This window comes from Protopterus annectens, chromosome 9.part0 (genome assembly GCF_019279795.1).
Source record: "Protopterus annectens isolate FY-2018-M chromosome 9.part0, PAN1.0, whole genome shotgun sequence".
Classification (NCBI taxonomy): Eukaryota; Metazoa; Chordata; order Ceratodontiformes; family Protopteridae; genus Protopterus; species Protopterus annectens.
The window spans coordinates 1,578,999,812-1,579,016,876 of record NC_056743.1 but is presented as its reverse complement, the minus strand read 5'-3'; the positions used below and the strand labels follow the sequence as shown (position 1 = coordinate 1,579,016,876).

The following is a 17,065-nucleotide window of genomic DNA, read 5'->3' as shown; positions in this document are numbered from 1 at the left end:
GATATTGCTGCCCCTGGTGGGGGTGTAGACAAGCTGATCCAAGGCATTGGAATTTATGAATTCCAGAAAACGTTGAGTGAATGAGTTGGTACAGGAGTAGTTTTCCCAGCTGATGGTGAGGTAGTTGAAATCATCCATAATTAAGGTAGTAGGTTGTACCTGAATATTATCCAGTATCTTAAGAAATGAAGAGTGGGAATCCTGGGGCAAGGTGGGGGATCTGTAACAAGCTACAACCTGGATTGCAGTCTTGCCCAGTGTTAGTTGCACTTGGATAATTTCGGATGCATTATGTTGAGCAACTAGCCTGGAGGTGTGAATATCCTTAATGAATATGGACACGCCTCCACCTTTAGTGTTTCGGTCCAGGTTAGATGGCCAAAAGGTGTGGTATGAATTATAGCCTGGTAATGCAGGGGTGCTCTTTGGAGCCTTGAACCAGCTCTCTGTCACTGCACAGATGTCCATGGTTTCCATTTTAAGGAGTGCCTCGAGGGAGTGCATTTTGAGGTTTAGACTTCTAGCAGTGAGTAGCATTACCATCAGAGTTTGCTTGCATGTACCTGTTACTGTGATGAATTTAGCATTTGAACCTTGCTTAAAAAAGGCACTATAGGGGTGGCAAGAGCCTTAGCCAGTATTTGGAATCCCAGGGATGACAGGTGCAAGCCATCTCTGGCAAAGCATCGTGGTCTGTCTACCATGTTGTCCCAGGCAGACAGATACTGGATCCCCTTAGAATGACACCAGAAGCTTAGCCAATTGTTGGTCATTTTGTCCTTGTGCTGTGGTATAATTCTGGGTGATGGCAGGATGCTACTCAGGGCTAGGGTCATACCTGACTGGGCTACAAGATCCAAGAGCTCCTCCATGTCTCTTCATGTAGTCTAGGGAGGTATATCTCAGGTCATTCACACCAACATGGACAATGACAGAGTCATATTTGTACTTGTGGCATGACATGAGTGCGTGCGTGCGTGCGTTATGTGGTGGATCCTGACACCCGACAGGCAGCTGACAGTAACTTTCTCCTTGTTTAGCCTGGTGAGTGGGACATCAGTGTGCCTGACTAAAGTCACCTATGACTAGTGTGTTGGGTATGTTGTTTTGCCTTATGTGCTGAGGTTGAGTGGCACACTGATTTTGTGTGCGGTGTCATTTGCGTAGTGTTGGGGGTGGTGGTTATCTGCTTTTTAGCCTGGAGGTCTCTGTTGCTTGGGCAGATTTTTATTGAGAGTCTCTGTGAATGTGGGTGTGTGCTTTGTGTTTCTATGTGTGGGTTTTGAAGGACTATGTGTTGAGTGTGGTGTGGTGCAGGTGTTCACCTTCTACTCTTGACTGTCTAGTCCAGTCTTGGCTGGACAGAGGTTGGCTTCCAGTTTGGCTATATAAGTGCATCTCTCACAGGTTGTAGTGTTGGGTGCTAGGAGGAGAGGGCTGTCCTTGTACATGAGGCAATTGCTACATTGCCTCAAGATGCCTAGATTCATCAGGTGGAGAGGAGAAAACACTGGGAGCTGCCCATGGACATGCCTGGATAGGTGCTTAATAATTTAAGTACTAAGAACTGTTTTCCTCTTGACAAGTGAGGAAGGTCAAGTGCTGTAGTAATTTATAGTTTATTTTGTACTTGCAATGAGTTCTGAGCAAGTGCTGAGCACAAGGAAACAGTTTTGAGTGCTGAAACTAAAAAACTGGCTAGATCTAGCTAAAGCTAGCTAGTTTTAGCACCTATCCCAAGAAGAGTAGCAGGCCACGGCCTGTTTGGTGATCCGCAATCTTGTCCCAGATGATGCAAGGGTCTGCAGGCTTGTAGCCTTTTTCTGGTAGATGCCTACAATAGCAACCAGACCAATCAGGTATGTTAAGCACAGACTCTCGCTCTCCAACCAGAGAGAGTCTGGAATCAATGCACTCTGCTCCTACTCTCACCAGGATCAGAATATAAGCACAGATTCTAAGCTGTCACCTATAAAGCAATTATTAAGCTTTCTGGTGATCAGTAGTCTCCAGGAAATAATGTAGCTGCACTCCTTCTCTCACCAGGAGAAAATAGAAGCACTAATCCCAAGATGACTACTGAGAGGCAGAATGTGGGCTCTACAATAACTGGTGGCCTTGCAATAGATGCTTAAAGGTAAGATGAAAGAAAAAATGGTTTACTGCAGTGTGCACTAGAGGAGTTAGATGCAAAAGTAGGTAATTTAAGTTTTACCTGTCTAAAAGTTAAGTTCTAGTGGAGAGTCACTATTTTTAAAACAGCAAGGTAGATTGAAAGGGGGTGTTCCCTTTTGTATTTTGGTACTATGCAATACAGTAGGATGGCCAATAAATTTAAATAGTTCAAGGGGAGTAAATTTCAAAAAAATTATAATTTTGTGCTTACTCACATGAGCCAGTAAAAGCAGAGAGGAAAGGAGATATATGGTCAAATTAACATACAGGGCAGGCAACTATAAAAACGGTGGTGTTGAGGAATACAACAGTAAAAGGATTGGAGGGTGGGAAAAATTTCTGTTTGACTCACAAGAGAGAGCTGTGGTCTCTCCAAGTTTTAGTATGCAGTTAAAAACAGAATACAAGTAAAACACAGTGCAAAAAAAAAAAAAACAAATCACAGTATACAAAACACAACAAATAAAAAGCAAACTAATCTTTCCCTCACAGCAGACTGTAGCAGAATTTGGGTGAGCCTTTCCACTGAAGCTTTGAAATGTTTTATTTTACCCCTTAAATAGAAGGTTTGGTTCCTAGTACCACCCCCCAGTTCACAATGATTAACCTTAGCTGACCTGTTGTAACTTGTTTGGCTCCTTAATTGACCTCTTCTAATTTCTGTTTGACTCACAAGAGAGAGAGCTCTGGCCTGTTCAAGTTTTAGTATGCAGTTAAAAGCAGAATACAAGTAAAACACATTCCTAAACACACTGGAAAATATTATGGTACAACCCAATATCCTTATACTGGGTGACTTTAACTACCCCTCCATTAACTGGTAAAATTACTCGTGTACTAATGCAATCACTCAACATTTTATGGAATTCATTAATTCCAATGCCCTGGACCAACTCATTCTTACCCCCACCAGGGGTAGAAACATCGTTGATCTGGTCAACATGGGTGACTGTTGCACTACACCAGTAATCAGCTCCTCCCTGGTCAGATCTGACCACAAGCTAATCACCATAGATATCCACACACCCCCTCCAAAGGAAACCACCGTAAAAAAAAACTTCTCCAAAGCCAGTTTTGGGCTTCTAAAAAACAGAGGCGGCTAACTTCACGACACCCATGCAAATAGAAAATAGGTGCATGACTGCTGAATCATACACCAATGCACTGTATGAGCACATACACCAGTGCATGGAATGAACCATACTAAACAGAACCAAGATGCTCTCCTCCAAAAAAAGAAGCCAGTCTGGTGGTCCACCACCATAAGCAAACTCTACAACAGAAGGAAAAACTGTTGCAGAAAAGGGTGAAAGTCCCAAGACTGGAAAAACTCCCTTGTTAGTCTTAGCAAAAAAATGAGATCCATCATCAAATCCTCTAAAGCTAGCTAAGTAAATACAATTTCTGCAGATTCCAAAGACCACCACGAGGCATTCTGTAGTTATGTCAAGAATCTACATGGCTATACTCAGATCTGCTCTGAGTTACAGCACAATGGCAATACATATACAGAAACAACTGATATTACCAACATATTGGCCGACGGGTTCAGTGTGAACCTTACCCCCTTTCACCCCCTAAAGGGCCTATCACAATACCTGAGGAATGCCAAGTCCCTATTACCACAGTTACACAGGTAAAAAATGCACTTTCCAAAGCCAAGAATACAGCTTCCGTGGGAGCTGATAATATCCCTGGCTGCGTTCTGCATGAATTACAAAGTGAACTGGCACCACACCTGAGTACCCTGTTCAATCACAGCCTCATTTCAGGCTTTGTTGCTACAGAATGGCACACTGCTACGGCCATCCCACTCCACAAAGGGGGAGTGACTACAGACCCTGGGAACTACTGCCCCATTAGCCTGACGAGTCTGATATGCAAGGCTATGGAGCGCATCATCATGGACCTTTATAAATAAGGACATAGGGAATCTCCAAACTCTGGAACCCACACAGTTTGGGTTTGTGAAAAGTAGATCCTGCCTGCTCAACCTGATAGAGTTATTCGAGTTTGTCACCAGAGCTGTGGATGAGGGTGAGGTAGTTCACACAGCCTACCTCGATCTTGCCAAGGTATTTGACACCATTCCTCACTCAGGAACCATAGATAGACTCCCTAAACTAGGCATAAACCCCTATGTCATAAGATGGGTTGCCATCTGGCTCACTGATAGAACCCACACTGTGGAAGTAGCGGACTCCAAATCTGACTACTGACCAGTTACAAGTGGTGTCCAACAGGAATTGGTCCTAGATCCTCTCCTGTTTGGCACCTACTTCTCTGAAGTTCAAGCCAACACAAAGACTCTGGCTGACCAAGTTCACAGAGGATTGCAAACTGGGAGCCATTACTGATTCTCCAACTGATGTAGACATTCTGCAAAAAGGCCTCACTGACACCCGTGACTGGTGCCAGAACCATGGCCTTAAGCTGAATGCCTAAAAGTACATTGTCATTCCCTTTGGGAAAAATTTGGTGTCCATGAACTACCACATAGGCAGTAGTCCACTAAACACCAAAGATTTGATAAGAGTCCTGGGGACACAGATTGACAGCAACCTCTCCTTTGATAACCATATTGCCACTGTAGTCAGAAAGTCCTTCTATGTGGCATATCTCATTACAAAAGGTTTCTCATCCAGGAAAAGAGGTCATAATCCCTTTCTACTCGTCCCTAATTATATATATTATAGAATACAACACCCCATTTGGTATGTATCTCACTAGACACCTACAATAACTGGAAAGGCCATAAAAATACCTCACTAAGAGGATCTTGGGCCTTAGACACATGCCCTATACGGACAGACTCAAAAAACTCCAGCTATACTCTGCATGTCTCTTATCACCTACTTAGAGGCAATCTCTGCTTGACCTACAAAGCCATGTCTGACCTGGAGCTGCTAGATATGCTACATCTAAAGAAATCCCAATCCCTCCATGCCACATGCTCCAGGGAGCTAAATCTCATTGCCACAATAAACCGAACATGCTGGATGGACAGGTTCCTAACCCAGAGACTGCCCATACTCTGGAACAAACTTCCCATTCATGTCAAGCAGAGCACTCCACTGGCCCTCTTTTTAAGAGAAATCTTGATGAGTGGATAGGCAATGGGAAGTCACTTCAGTGGCCTTGCTTAACAGGGGCACTGGGAACTAACTTTTGGGTGGCATGATGCCAGGGAATCTTCTTGGGCTAGGCTTATATAGGTTCCAGGGCCATTAGCATAGTACACACCTATGAACCTACTTAAATATATCAACTCTGAGATCACACCACAGTGGAGGAAATGGCAAAGTCCCGAAAACGGCCTAGTGATTTTTTTCTCTGGGAAAAAAAAATCACTGTTCCGTGTGTTCATGATTTCACTGTTTCGATTTAAAATGATCAGTAAAACAGCACTCACTATTTTAAGCGTTCACTGATGTAATAGGGAACCAACTCAGACTGCCTATTGGATGAGCCTGCTGTGTGCATACTTCAAGGATGTTTCCAGTAAACTTAAAGCACCAGGGCAGAGGTTGTGCAGTGTTTGTCCAAAATAAATATTGTGTCCAGATCCAGGGATGTAATCATTCCACTGTACTTGACGCTCATTAGACTGATCATTATGTATAAAGCCTCTTTCAGTATTTTTCTGACCAGAAACTTGCCGCAAATGGAATGATCACAATGCTTTCTTGCTAAAAAAGGGCTTAAACTGCAAACTCTATGTGGCCTGTCTAAAAGCCTTGTCTCTCTTCTCAGTATCATACAAGTTACTGAGGAGTGACCTCTACCTCACATATAGAGCTTCAACAGATAGTATTCTGTCAGACCTACTAAACATTAACAAGTCCAATAGTATCATAAATAGGATCTATATTATATATTCGAAGCTTCAAAATTTCGAACATCATATGCTCAACAACATATGAGCGAAACTTGAAGCCTCAAATATATAATACAAAAGTTAAAAAAAAAAACTTTAATGTCCTGAGCAGGGGGGCAAGCCCCCCTGCGCCTCCACACCCCCCTACTTAAATACCAACTCTGAGACCGCACGTCAGTGGAGAAAAGGGAAATTTTCCCATTCTGCACATACAAAGCCGTTGCCTTTCACCTTCAAACTTTTCAAAGTTCGATCATATGGTGTCGACCATATGATATTCGAACTTTGAAACGTTAAGCAATTTTAATAAGGACCCTCATAAGTATGTTAGAGGTGTAGGTTTGTATGACAGTGACACCTCTGTGGAACAATCTTCCACTCCATATAAAAGAAAGTACTTCTCTTACTCAATGCCAATATAATTTGGTCGAATGGATGGTTAACCACGAATTCACCCCCATTTTATCCCCTTTATTTTTAATGGATAAGGACAAGTAAATGTCACAACATATTTGTCTTAAGATCCTCCCAGATCAATAGCCTAGTAAGTACATATGACCATTTTATTCATAACATTTAAAAATGTCTGTTACTAAATTTTTATGAAGGACCCATGAATTTTGATACCAAGGAAACATGTTTTTGCGCAAATTGTTCCACATTTAGAGTTAAAAATAATGCAGATGTAAGTGTGCATCTGGTATGTAAAAAATAAAATAATTTTTATGGTTTTGCATTTGATTTATGTACGGTGAATAGAGATCCAGCAGCTAAAGAAACATTTTTAGATTTCAGTTAATTTTTTTAACAAAAATATGAGAGATAGGTATGTTGAATCCTTATTATTTCATTTAGACGCCAAGTGGCAATGCAGATGGGAATCTAATAGCTTTCCAGATTCGAATTCTATATTTTTGCATCACTCCACTATTAAAGTTAAAATTGTAAACTAAAAACATAAACTTTTTAAGTAATCTTTAGTGGTTTAGATATTTGGATATATAGATAGAAAATGGATGGTTTCCCAAATGTTTCTCTGCTGTTGTACAACTGTGCTTAAATCCAGATATCTTATCTTTTAATTGTTCTAATATTTAAATGTTGGTCTTGGCCTAATAAACACCTGTGAACCTAATGACCATGAGGGTCTTTTTAAGCCTAGCCATGCATCCCAAATCTCTGACAAGTTCTGATACCTTTGATAAGTGTAATCATGGGCCTGGGAGATTAACCATTTACAGGTTACCTGTTTGCAACAGAGACATTGGTTAGAAAACCAGGGATGAATTTCCAGTTTCCCATCCCATTGTCCAAATTGCACTTGAATTGGATTAGGGAGGAACTCTGCTTCACATGGATGGGGAGCCTGTTCCATACACGGAGTAGTCTCTGGGATACATACCTATCTCTCCAACAGGTCCTATTTATATCACAGGCAAGGTTTAAGTCTTAGAATGGGTAATTCTGGTACTGTTTGTTTTGTGGATTTGCAGGAGGTCCATCTGAGTGGGGTCTGTCAATACCCTGCATGTCAGGTATAGATCTCCCCTCAAAAGCCTGTAGGAGACAGAATACAGAGATAGGGCCTTGAGGTGGTCTGCTAAGCACATATTACGTACGATTTGTCTCTTTTAGTGAGGAACCCCTGTGGACATTCCAATTGCTGGATATGTCTGGTTAGGTACATACCAAAGGGGGCATTGTACTCAATGATAGGTCTGATGAATGCCGAAAACAGTGGAACAATGACTTCCTTGGACTTAGATGCCATACCTTTGTTTATAAGTTGCGCAACATAGAATGATTTTCTCACCACTGTTGACATGTGATGATCAAAGGCTAGATTACTATCTGTGCGTGTCCCCAAGTCCTTGAGTACTGGGTCACCTCTAGGGGGTGTTCTGTTAATATGATAGTTACCAGGGATGGATGACTTCCCAAAGGATACATTTATGCATTTCTTGCCATTTAGTTTTAGTCCATGACTCTGTCACCAGTTGTTTGTCTGTCTGTGTCAGACCTTTATGGAGAACATTTGTGTCAGTGTGAGATTCAATGACCGCTCCTAATTTGCAATCATCTGCAAATTTAGTCAGCCAGACACCACTGACATTGGCCTTGACTTCTGAGAAGTAAATGCCAAAAAGGATCAGTCAAAGGACTGATCCCTAAGGGACTCCACTTGTGACTGGCCTCTTTGTAGAGGTAGACTCCCCAATTCTAACTTCCTGGGTCCTGTCTGTGAGCCAGTTGGCTATCCACCGGGTGACATGTGAGTTTGTACCCAACCTCTTGGAGTATGTCAACAATGCCCGAGTGGGGTATTGTGTCATATGCCTTGGCCAGGTCAAGGTAGGCAGTGTGAATGATTTTGCCCTCATCCATTGCTTTGATGTTCTCAAAGAAGTCAACCAATAATAAATAATGTCAGACTGGGGAATAGTGTCAAAAGTCCTGGCCAAGTCCCAGGTAGGCTGCATGCACAGTTTTCCTCTCGGCCAGGACTTTGGTGACTGTCTCGAAGAAGTCCACCAGGTTTAACAGGCATGGTCTCCCTTTGACAAATCCAAACTGAGTAGGGTCAAGTGTTTGGAGATTTCCTATATCTTTGTTGATGAGGTCCATGATGATTCACTCCATAACTTTGCAGTTAAGGCTAGTCAGGCTAACAGGTCTCTAGTTCCCAGGATCAGTGGAAGCACCACCCTTGTGCAAGGCGATAATGATGGCTGCTTTCCATTCAGCTGGGATGAAGCCTGTGCTTGGACTATGATTGAAGAGAGTACCCAATAATGTTGCTAATTCTTGTTGGAGCTGATTTAGAACACAGCCTGGGATGTTATCAGGTCCCACAGATGCAGTGATTTTGGCCTTAGAGAGTGCATTTACAACCTGCACTCTAGAGATACAAGGTAGGAGACAGGTGGAAAGAATGTCATGCGGTATGTGTGGTGGAGACAGTAGTGAAGTTTTCACAGAACCTATTGGCAAACATGTTTGCTATGTCCACAGCCTCAGTGTATATGGTATTATTTACTGCCAGTTTAGTTCATATCTGGGTCTTACCTTTGAGGCTACAGACATCCTTAGTTTAGGGCACTAATTTGGATTCGTAGTTTGCTTTGGAGGACTTCTCAAGAAGTCTTATTTGCTTGTTTAAGCTGAGGAGGGAGTATTTCCAGTTTAGGGTATGCTCCCTCTTATTTTTAGACAACAATTTCTTCCTTTTATTGTAAAGCCTATTAATGGCAGTTGTGCACCAGGCAGGTTTGCTCTTCCTTGAAGAGCTTGTTTTGAACTATCAGATACGGCCACGTTAATGCAGTTATGCAGGTGTTTGTAAAAAGCATTAGTGTAGGACTCTGCATAGTTGCAGTTCCATCTGAGGAAGGAGGTGCAGTGAAGCTATTTATACCATCCCTTAGAAAGGATATAATCTGCTTTGTAGAAATTTTTAGTTTAGTTGCTGCTGGGGTGGGGGGGGGGGGGGTGCAGTGTGACAGTTACTTTGAATGAGACTGATTTATGGTCAGATGTGACAAGGGAAGACCTCAGAGTGGGGTTGCTACAGTGGTTTCCCTTTGCCCCTAGTTGGGGTGTTCAGAGTTGATGAACTCGAGGAGCCTTTGGGGAAGTGAGTTTAAGCATGAATAATTTACCCAGTCAACAGATGGGTAATTAAAATCATCCAGAACCATGGTGTTCAGATGTATCTTGATGGCGTCCAGTAGATCCAAATAGGCAGAGTGGGTGTCTTGATTCATGGAGGGGGGGGTCCTGTAGCTGGCAATGACTTGAATAGGTGTTCTACCAACAGTTAGTTGCACCTGAAGTGTCTCCATGGAATCATACTGTTTAACCAGTCTGGAGATGTATTTATCTTTAATGAATATCGATACACCTCACCTCCTTTAGTTTTCACTCTTTCCATTCGTGGTCTGATCGTGTGGTAGGAGGTGTAACCTGGTATGCTCTCCATGGACTTGAACCAGGTCTTCGTGACTGCACAGATGTCAGCTTCTTCCACGCTGAAGACTGCTTCCAGTGAGTGCAGTTTCATGCTAAGACTCCTAGTATTTAACAGCATAACCTTGAGGTTGTTTTTTGATGAATTTTGTCCTTGTCTGTCTTGAAAAAATCTGGAAGTCTGAGTAGCATAAAATGTAAATACCAAATAGCACATGTCTTCCTGCTGCCAGTAGGAAAGTGAAATGGTACAAATACCTGCAGTGAGACTGCAAAAGATAACTGTTTTCTGCATTTTCTTTTTAACTAAAACAATATTTACTGCATATCTGTTTAAACTGTGCAACTGTTTTTTTACTGCAATATTTAGATAGTCGGCTAATTGAATTCCACTTACAACTGTAATTACTGTTCATCAGCTTTTGTTCATTTTACTTGTTTGTTGCACTTGAAAAACACTAGCATAGACTAGGTTCAGTTTCTTTACTGAATCTAGTACTGCCTGTGACCTTTGGAGTTTGTAAAACAGTTAATCTTTTGTCTGGAGAGGCCCCACTGTGCCCTCATGGGAGGAAGGTACAGTTTGGACTGATCTAGCTAGAGTTACTTTTGTAGGGCTCTGTTTAGGGCATTTTGATTGGATAATTTGAACTTTGGCTGTTTTCTGTTTCTCTGCTTTAAAAAAGCCTGTGTTTGAACCAGTTTGTGCTTGTTTGCACTTGTTTGTGCATCACACACTGCTGCTCAGTGGGATTGCCGGTTACAGACAACTGCTCTCTAGCCTCGCAAATATTACCTAAATTAGAGCTCTTCACGTCAAAACCTACTAATACCTGCCCCTGCAGTATTCCCTCATCAACTGTTATAGACAGACCAAGATTATTCCTAAGACCATGAATTGTCATTTTCCCTTCTTTACTCCTACCAGCCTGGTTGACATGCTGCCTCATGTACACTGACAACCACATACTTCTAAATCATTCCTGTACCATTTTGAGAGATGCACCTACATAACAAATCCAGAATCTCGGCTCTCTTGTGCAATAGATAGCAATACAGAACCAGTTGTCAGCCCACCTACCACAACTCCTACTCATGACACACATCATACACATAGACCAACATATGCGGAGGTACTTGCAAAAATCTACCTAAACAACAGAGACCTACAAAACACATACATACTAAACAAACCATAACCCCCAAAACACACAATGACACAAGCATAAGTGTCTCACCATCAAAGCCCATAAGGCAACAAATATCTTGGTCCCAGGAGACTCTGAAGTGAGAGATACAGATGTTCCCCTCACCAGGCTGAACAAGGAGAAAGTCAGTCATCTGTCTTTCTGGTGCCAGGTTCATCAGATCATGCAGGCACTCAGCTCTCAAGTACCGTTATGATTTGGTCATAGAACAGGTTGGTATGGAAGATTTGAGATGTACTTCCCTGGACTATATTAAGAGAGACATGATTGAGCTCTCTGATTATGTCACAGGCAGGTATATTACCCTTGCCTAGGATGATACCACAATATAAACAGAAAATCATCAGCTTCAATAATTGGCTTAGTTTCTGGTGTCATTCTAAGCAGATCCGGTTTCTGTCAGCCTGGGATGAGATGAATAGACCTCCATGCTTTGCCAGAGATGGTCTTCATCTGTCACCCCTGGGATTTCAGCTACTGGTAAAGGCACTTGTCACCCCCATAGTCCCTTTTTTAGGCAATGTCACAAGGACAAAATTCCCAACTTAAAAATTTAATCAAAAAACAACCTCAAGGTTATGCTGTTAAATCCTAGGAGTCTTGGCATGAAACTGCACTCACTGGAAGCAGTCTTCAGCGTGGAAGAAGCTGACATCTGTGTAGTCACGAAGACCTGGTTCAAGTCCATGGAGAGCATACCAGGTTACACCTCCTACCCACACGTTCAGACCACGAACAGAAAGAGTGAAAACTAAAGGAGGTGAGGTGTATCGATATTCATTAAAGATAAATACATCTCCGGACTGGTTAAACAGTATGATTCCATGGAGACACTTCAGGTGCAACTAACTGTTGGTAGAACACCTATTCAAGTCATTGTGTACTTGAATCTACTGGATGCCATCAAGATACATCTGAACACCATGGTTCTGGGTGGTTTTAATTACCCATCCATTGACTGGGTAAATTAATCATGCTTAAACTCACTTCCCCGAAGGCTCCTCGAGTTCATCAACTCCAACGCCCTGGACCAACTGAACACCCCAACTGTAGCAACCCCACTGTGAGGTCTTCCCTTGTCAGATCTGACCAGGAATCAGTCTCATTCAAAGTAACTATCACTTTGCCCCCCAGCAGCAACTAAACTAAAAATTTCTACAAAGCAGATTATATCCTTTCTAAGGGTATAAATAGCTTCACTGCACCTCCTTCCTCAGATGGAACTGCAACTATGCTGAGTCCTACACTAATGCTTTTTACAAACACCTGTATAACTGCATTAACTCGGCCGTATCCAATAGTTTCAAAACAAGCTCTTCAAGGAAGAGCAAACCTGCCTGGTACACAACTGCCATTAATAGGCTTTACAATAAAAGGAAGAAATTGTTGTCTAAAAATACGAGGGAGCATGCTCTAAACTGGAAATACTCCCTCCTCAGCTTAAACAAGCAAATAAGACTTCTTGCAAAGTCCTCCAAAGCAAACTACGAATCCAAATTAGTGCCCTCAACTAAGGATGTCTGTAGCCTAAAAGGTAAGACCCAGATTTGAACTGAACTGGTAGTAAATAATACCACATACACCGAGGCTGTGGACATAGCAAACATGTTGGCCAATAGGTTCTGTGAAAACTTCACTACTGTCTCCACCACACATACCCCATGACATTCTTTCCACCTGTCTCCTACCTTGTATCTCTAGAGAGCAGGTTGTAAATGCACACTCTAAGGCCAAAATCACTGCATCTGTGGGACCTGATAACATCCCAGGCTGTGTCCTAAATCAGCTCCAACAAGAATTAGCAACATTATTGGGGACTCTCTTCAATCATAGTCTAAGCACAGGCTTCATCCCAGCTGAATGGAAAGCAGCCATCATTATCGCCTTGCACAAGGGTGGTGCTTCCACTGACCCTGGGAACTAGAGACCTGTTAGCCTGACTAGCCTTATCTGCAAAATCATGGAGTGAATCATCATGGACCTTATCAACAAAGATATAGGAAATCTCCAAACACTTGACCCTACTCAGTTTGGATTTGTCAAAGGGAGATCATGCCTGTTAAACCCAGTGGACTTCTTCGAGACAGTCACCAGAGCCCTGGCCGAGAAAAAAACTGTGCATACAGCCTACCTGGACTTGGCCAAGACTTTTGACACTATCCTCCACTCGGACATTATTGACAAACTCACACAGCTACGTAACAACCCTTATATCATTAGATGGGTTTCTAACTGGCTCATCGATAGAACCCATACAGTCAAAATAGAGGAATCCTTGTCCAGCAAACCCATAACCAGTGGTGTTAAACAGGCATCAGTCTTGGGAACTCTGTTTGGAATCTATTTCTCTGAAGTAAAAGCAAAAACTAAATGTCTGTGGCTGACTAAGTTTGCTGATGACTGCAAACTGGGACCGGTCATGGAATCCCCAAATTATGTGAACATCCTACAAGAGGGTTTTATGCAAACAAATGATTAGTGCCAAAGTCATGGCCTTAAACTCAATTAAAAAAAATGCATTATCATCCTTTTTGGTAAGAACAGTGTTCCAGCTAATGACCACATCAATAGAAACATCCTAAGTATGATCTCAGCAGTGAGAGACCTGCACACAAAGGTTGTCAGCAACCTTAACTTTGATCACCATGTCTCCACAGTGGTAAGAAGGGCATTCTATATTGCTCATCTCATAAATAAGGGCATTGCCTCCAGAAAAAAAGAGGTTATAACCTCCCTGTACTCTTCCCTCATCAGGCCAATAATTGAGTACAACATTCCTTTTGATATGTACCTTTCCAGGCACCTGCAGCAATTGGAGAGGCCACAAACGTTCCTCACAAGGAGAATTCAAGGTATTTGGCATCTATCCTATTTGGATTGGCTGAAATCACTGTCACTTTACTCTGTTTCATACAGACTACTAAGAAGTTATCTCTGCCTTGTGTATAAGGCAATCTATTACTCTGCTTTATTGGAAATTCTGCATATCTGTAAGTGCAATGGCTCACCGGTTACTTGCTCTAAAGACTTCAACCTGGTACGTGAAATTAATAGAACCTGCTGGGGGGACAAATTTGTCTCCCAGAGGCAACATCACCTGTGGAGCAAACTCCCAAGTCATGTCAATCATAACATCTCTTTGGCCCAGGGAGTTCCACCTGTGTCTCTCTCTTGGACAGGGGCAATAGGTCCTGATCGTAGAAACAAGGGCAGGACTTGGCTAGGCTTGTAAGGGCCCTAGGGACATTACCTAATAACTTCTTATGATAAAAGCAGAGTGACAAAAATAATGAAAATATCTAAGCACACTATCGGACACTAAAAAACTCTGTAAAACCAAGTAAAATGGAAAAAACACACAAATGAAGAAAGACTGTCACGAATAGCAGAAACTGGCTGATAAATCCACTTTATCCGAACACAGGTATAAGCACTTTCATCCCAATAAGTATTAAGTCAGGAACTTCATCAGATGCAAAGTTTAAACATATAAATTAGAAATAAATAGACCTAAATCCATGACATCACTTCCTCTATCAAATTTAAAAAAATATAACATTCTAAACGCAACATCTTTAAAATTGTTAAAAAATGGGAAGTGACTGGTACAAAGGGAACAGTAATTGCAAAAGTCACAAAAGGAAGAAATTCTAAAAGCACATATCTCTACACCCCTACATAACAAAACAAGCAGAAAGCCATTCAAAACGTTTGTATATATCTATATGTCTATATATATATATATATATATATATATATATATATATACACACACACACACACATAAATACACACAGTAATAACCATTATAAATGGGAAGTATAATGTTCCTATCCTAATATGTGCAAATAAATATAAAAATATACATATAAAATGATATATGAATATACATAGAAAAAGGGAGTAAAGTAACCATAAATTAATATAAATTAATGTAACAATTAATGGGGGGAAATATTCATTTTTTAAGTGCTTTTAATTTCAACAAACTACTAATAGATGCGCTATCATTTAAGCCTGGCCAATGTAAGGCATCAAGCCGTAATTGCCAGATCAATTCAGCCTTTTCTAGTAAATAAGGCCAGGCGGCCCCCCCCTCTCAATAAGGTTTTGGACCTCTAAAATAATAAAATTGCCAAAGATTCCAAAGACAATCGCAAGGCATTCTATGACTATGTCAAGAATCTAAATGGCAATGCTCAGATCTGCTCTGAGCTACAACAGGATGGCATTAAATATACTGATCAAGGGTATTGCCAATATCCTGGCAGACCAATTCAGTGCCAACTCTCACACCCTAAACTGCCAATCTCAATACCGGAAAATTTCCAAATTCCGGTAATAACGGCCACACAGGTAAATAATGCACTCACCAAAGTTAAGAATACAGCACCCTTGGGACCAGATGACATCCCAGGCTGTGTATTACATGAACTACAAAATGAACTGGCACTTCACCTAATTGTCATGTTTAATCATAGCCTCACTTCAGGCTTTGTGCCCACTGAGTGGCGCACAGCTACAGTTATCCCAGTCCACAAGGGGGGATCCACCTTGGATCCTGGGAACTACCGCCCCATCAGTCTGACAAGCCTGATCTGCAAGGCCATGGAACATATCATGGAACTTATAAACAAAGACCTTGGCAACCTTCAAACACTGGACCCCACCCAGTTTGGGTTTATGAAGGGCCGATCTTGTCTCTTGAACCTGATTGACTTCTTCGAATCCATCTCCAGACCCATGGATGAGGGTAAGGCGGTCCACACAGCCTATCTGGACCTTGCCAAGGCCTTTGGCATTATCCCCTACTCTGAAATCATCGATAGACTTACTAAGCTGGACATTTAATCCCTACATCATTCGATGGGTTGCCAACTGGCTTACTGACAGAACTCACACTGTAAAAGTAGACGACTCTAAATCCAGCTCCAAACAAGTGGAGTACCTCAAGGTTCAGTCCTGGGACCGCTCTTGTTTGGCATCTACTTCTCTGAAGTACAGGCCAATACTAAGGGACTCTGGGTAACAAAGTTTGACAACCACATCGCCACAACAGTCCGGAAAGCCTTCTATGTGGCACACCTCATCACTAAGGGCTTTTCATCCAGAAAAAAGGAGGTCATTGTCCCACTGTACTCATTCCTCATTAGACCCATTATAGAATACAACGCCCCGTTTGGTATGTACCTCCCAAGACATCTGCAACAACTGGAAAGGCCACAGAAATACCTTACTAAAAGAATCACAGGCCTAAAGCAGATGCCCTACACCGACAGCCTTAAACTCCAGCTATACTCTGTCGCATATCATCTACTCTGAGGCGATCTCTGCTTAACATACAAGGCTACGTCAAACCCAGAGCTGTTGGACATGCTACACTTAAAGAAATCCCAATCCCTCAGAGTCACATGCTCCAGGGATCTAAACCTTGTCATTACAATAAACAAAACATGCTGGAGGGATAGGTTCCTGACCCAGGGACTCACCAGACTCTGGAATAGACTGTCCATACATGTCAAGCAGAGCGCCTCTTTGGCCCTCTTCAAAAGGAACCTTGATGATTAGATGGGAGAAAGGAAATTCACCCTGGGGATCACGTCAGTCACCTTGATAGACAGGGTTCCAAGGAAGTAAATAGTGTTGGGAAGAAATAGCCAGGAAATTGTTATGGCTGGTCTTGTATAGGCCCTAGGGGCCGATAGCCTAGTTCCTACCTATGAACTTGAAATGGTGCCTATTATTCGCCTTAATATGTTTAGGGATGAATGCGATTTTAATGCATTGGCTAATGTTCCTAATGTGCTCACTCATGCTGTTCTTAAACTTGCATTCGTTT

The 17,065-nt window shown here is 42.0% G+C and overlaps 1 protein-coding gene across 1 annotated transcript in view; it reads right to left on the bottom strand.

Moving 5' to 3' along the window:
• LOC122810723 (glutamate receptor ionotropic, NMDA 1-like) overlaps window positions 1-17,065 on the bottom strand; it is a 451,545-nt gene that overhangs the window by 434,043 nt on the left and 437 nt on the right. The window lies entirely within an intron of this gene.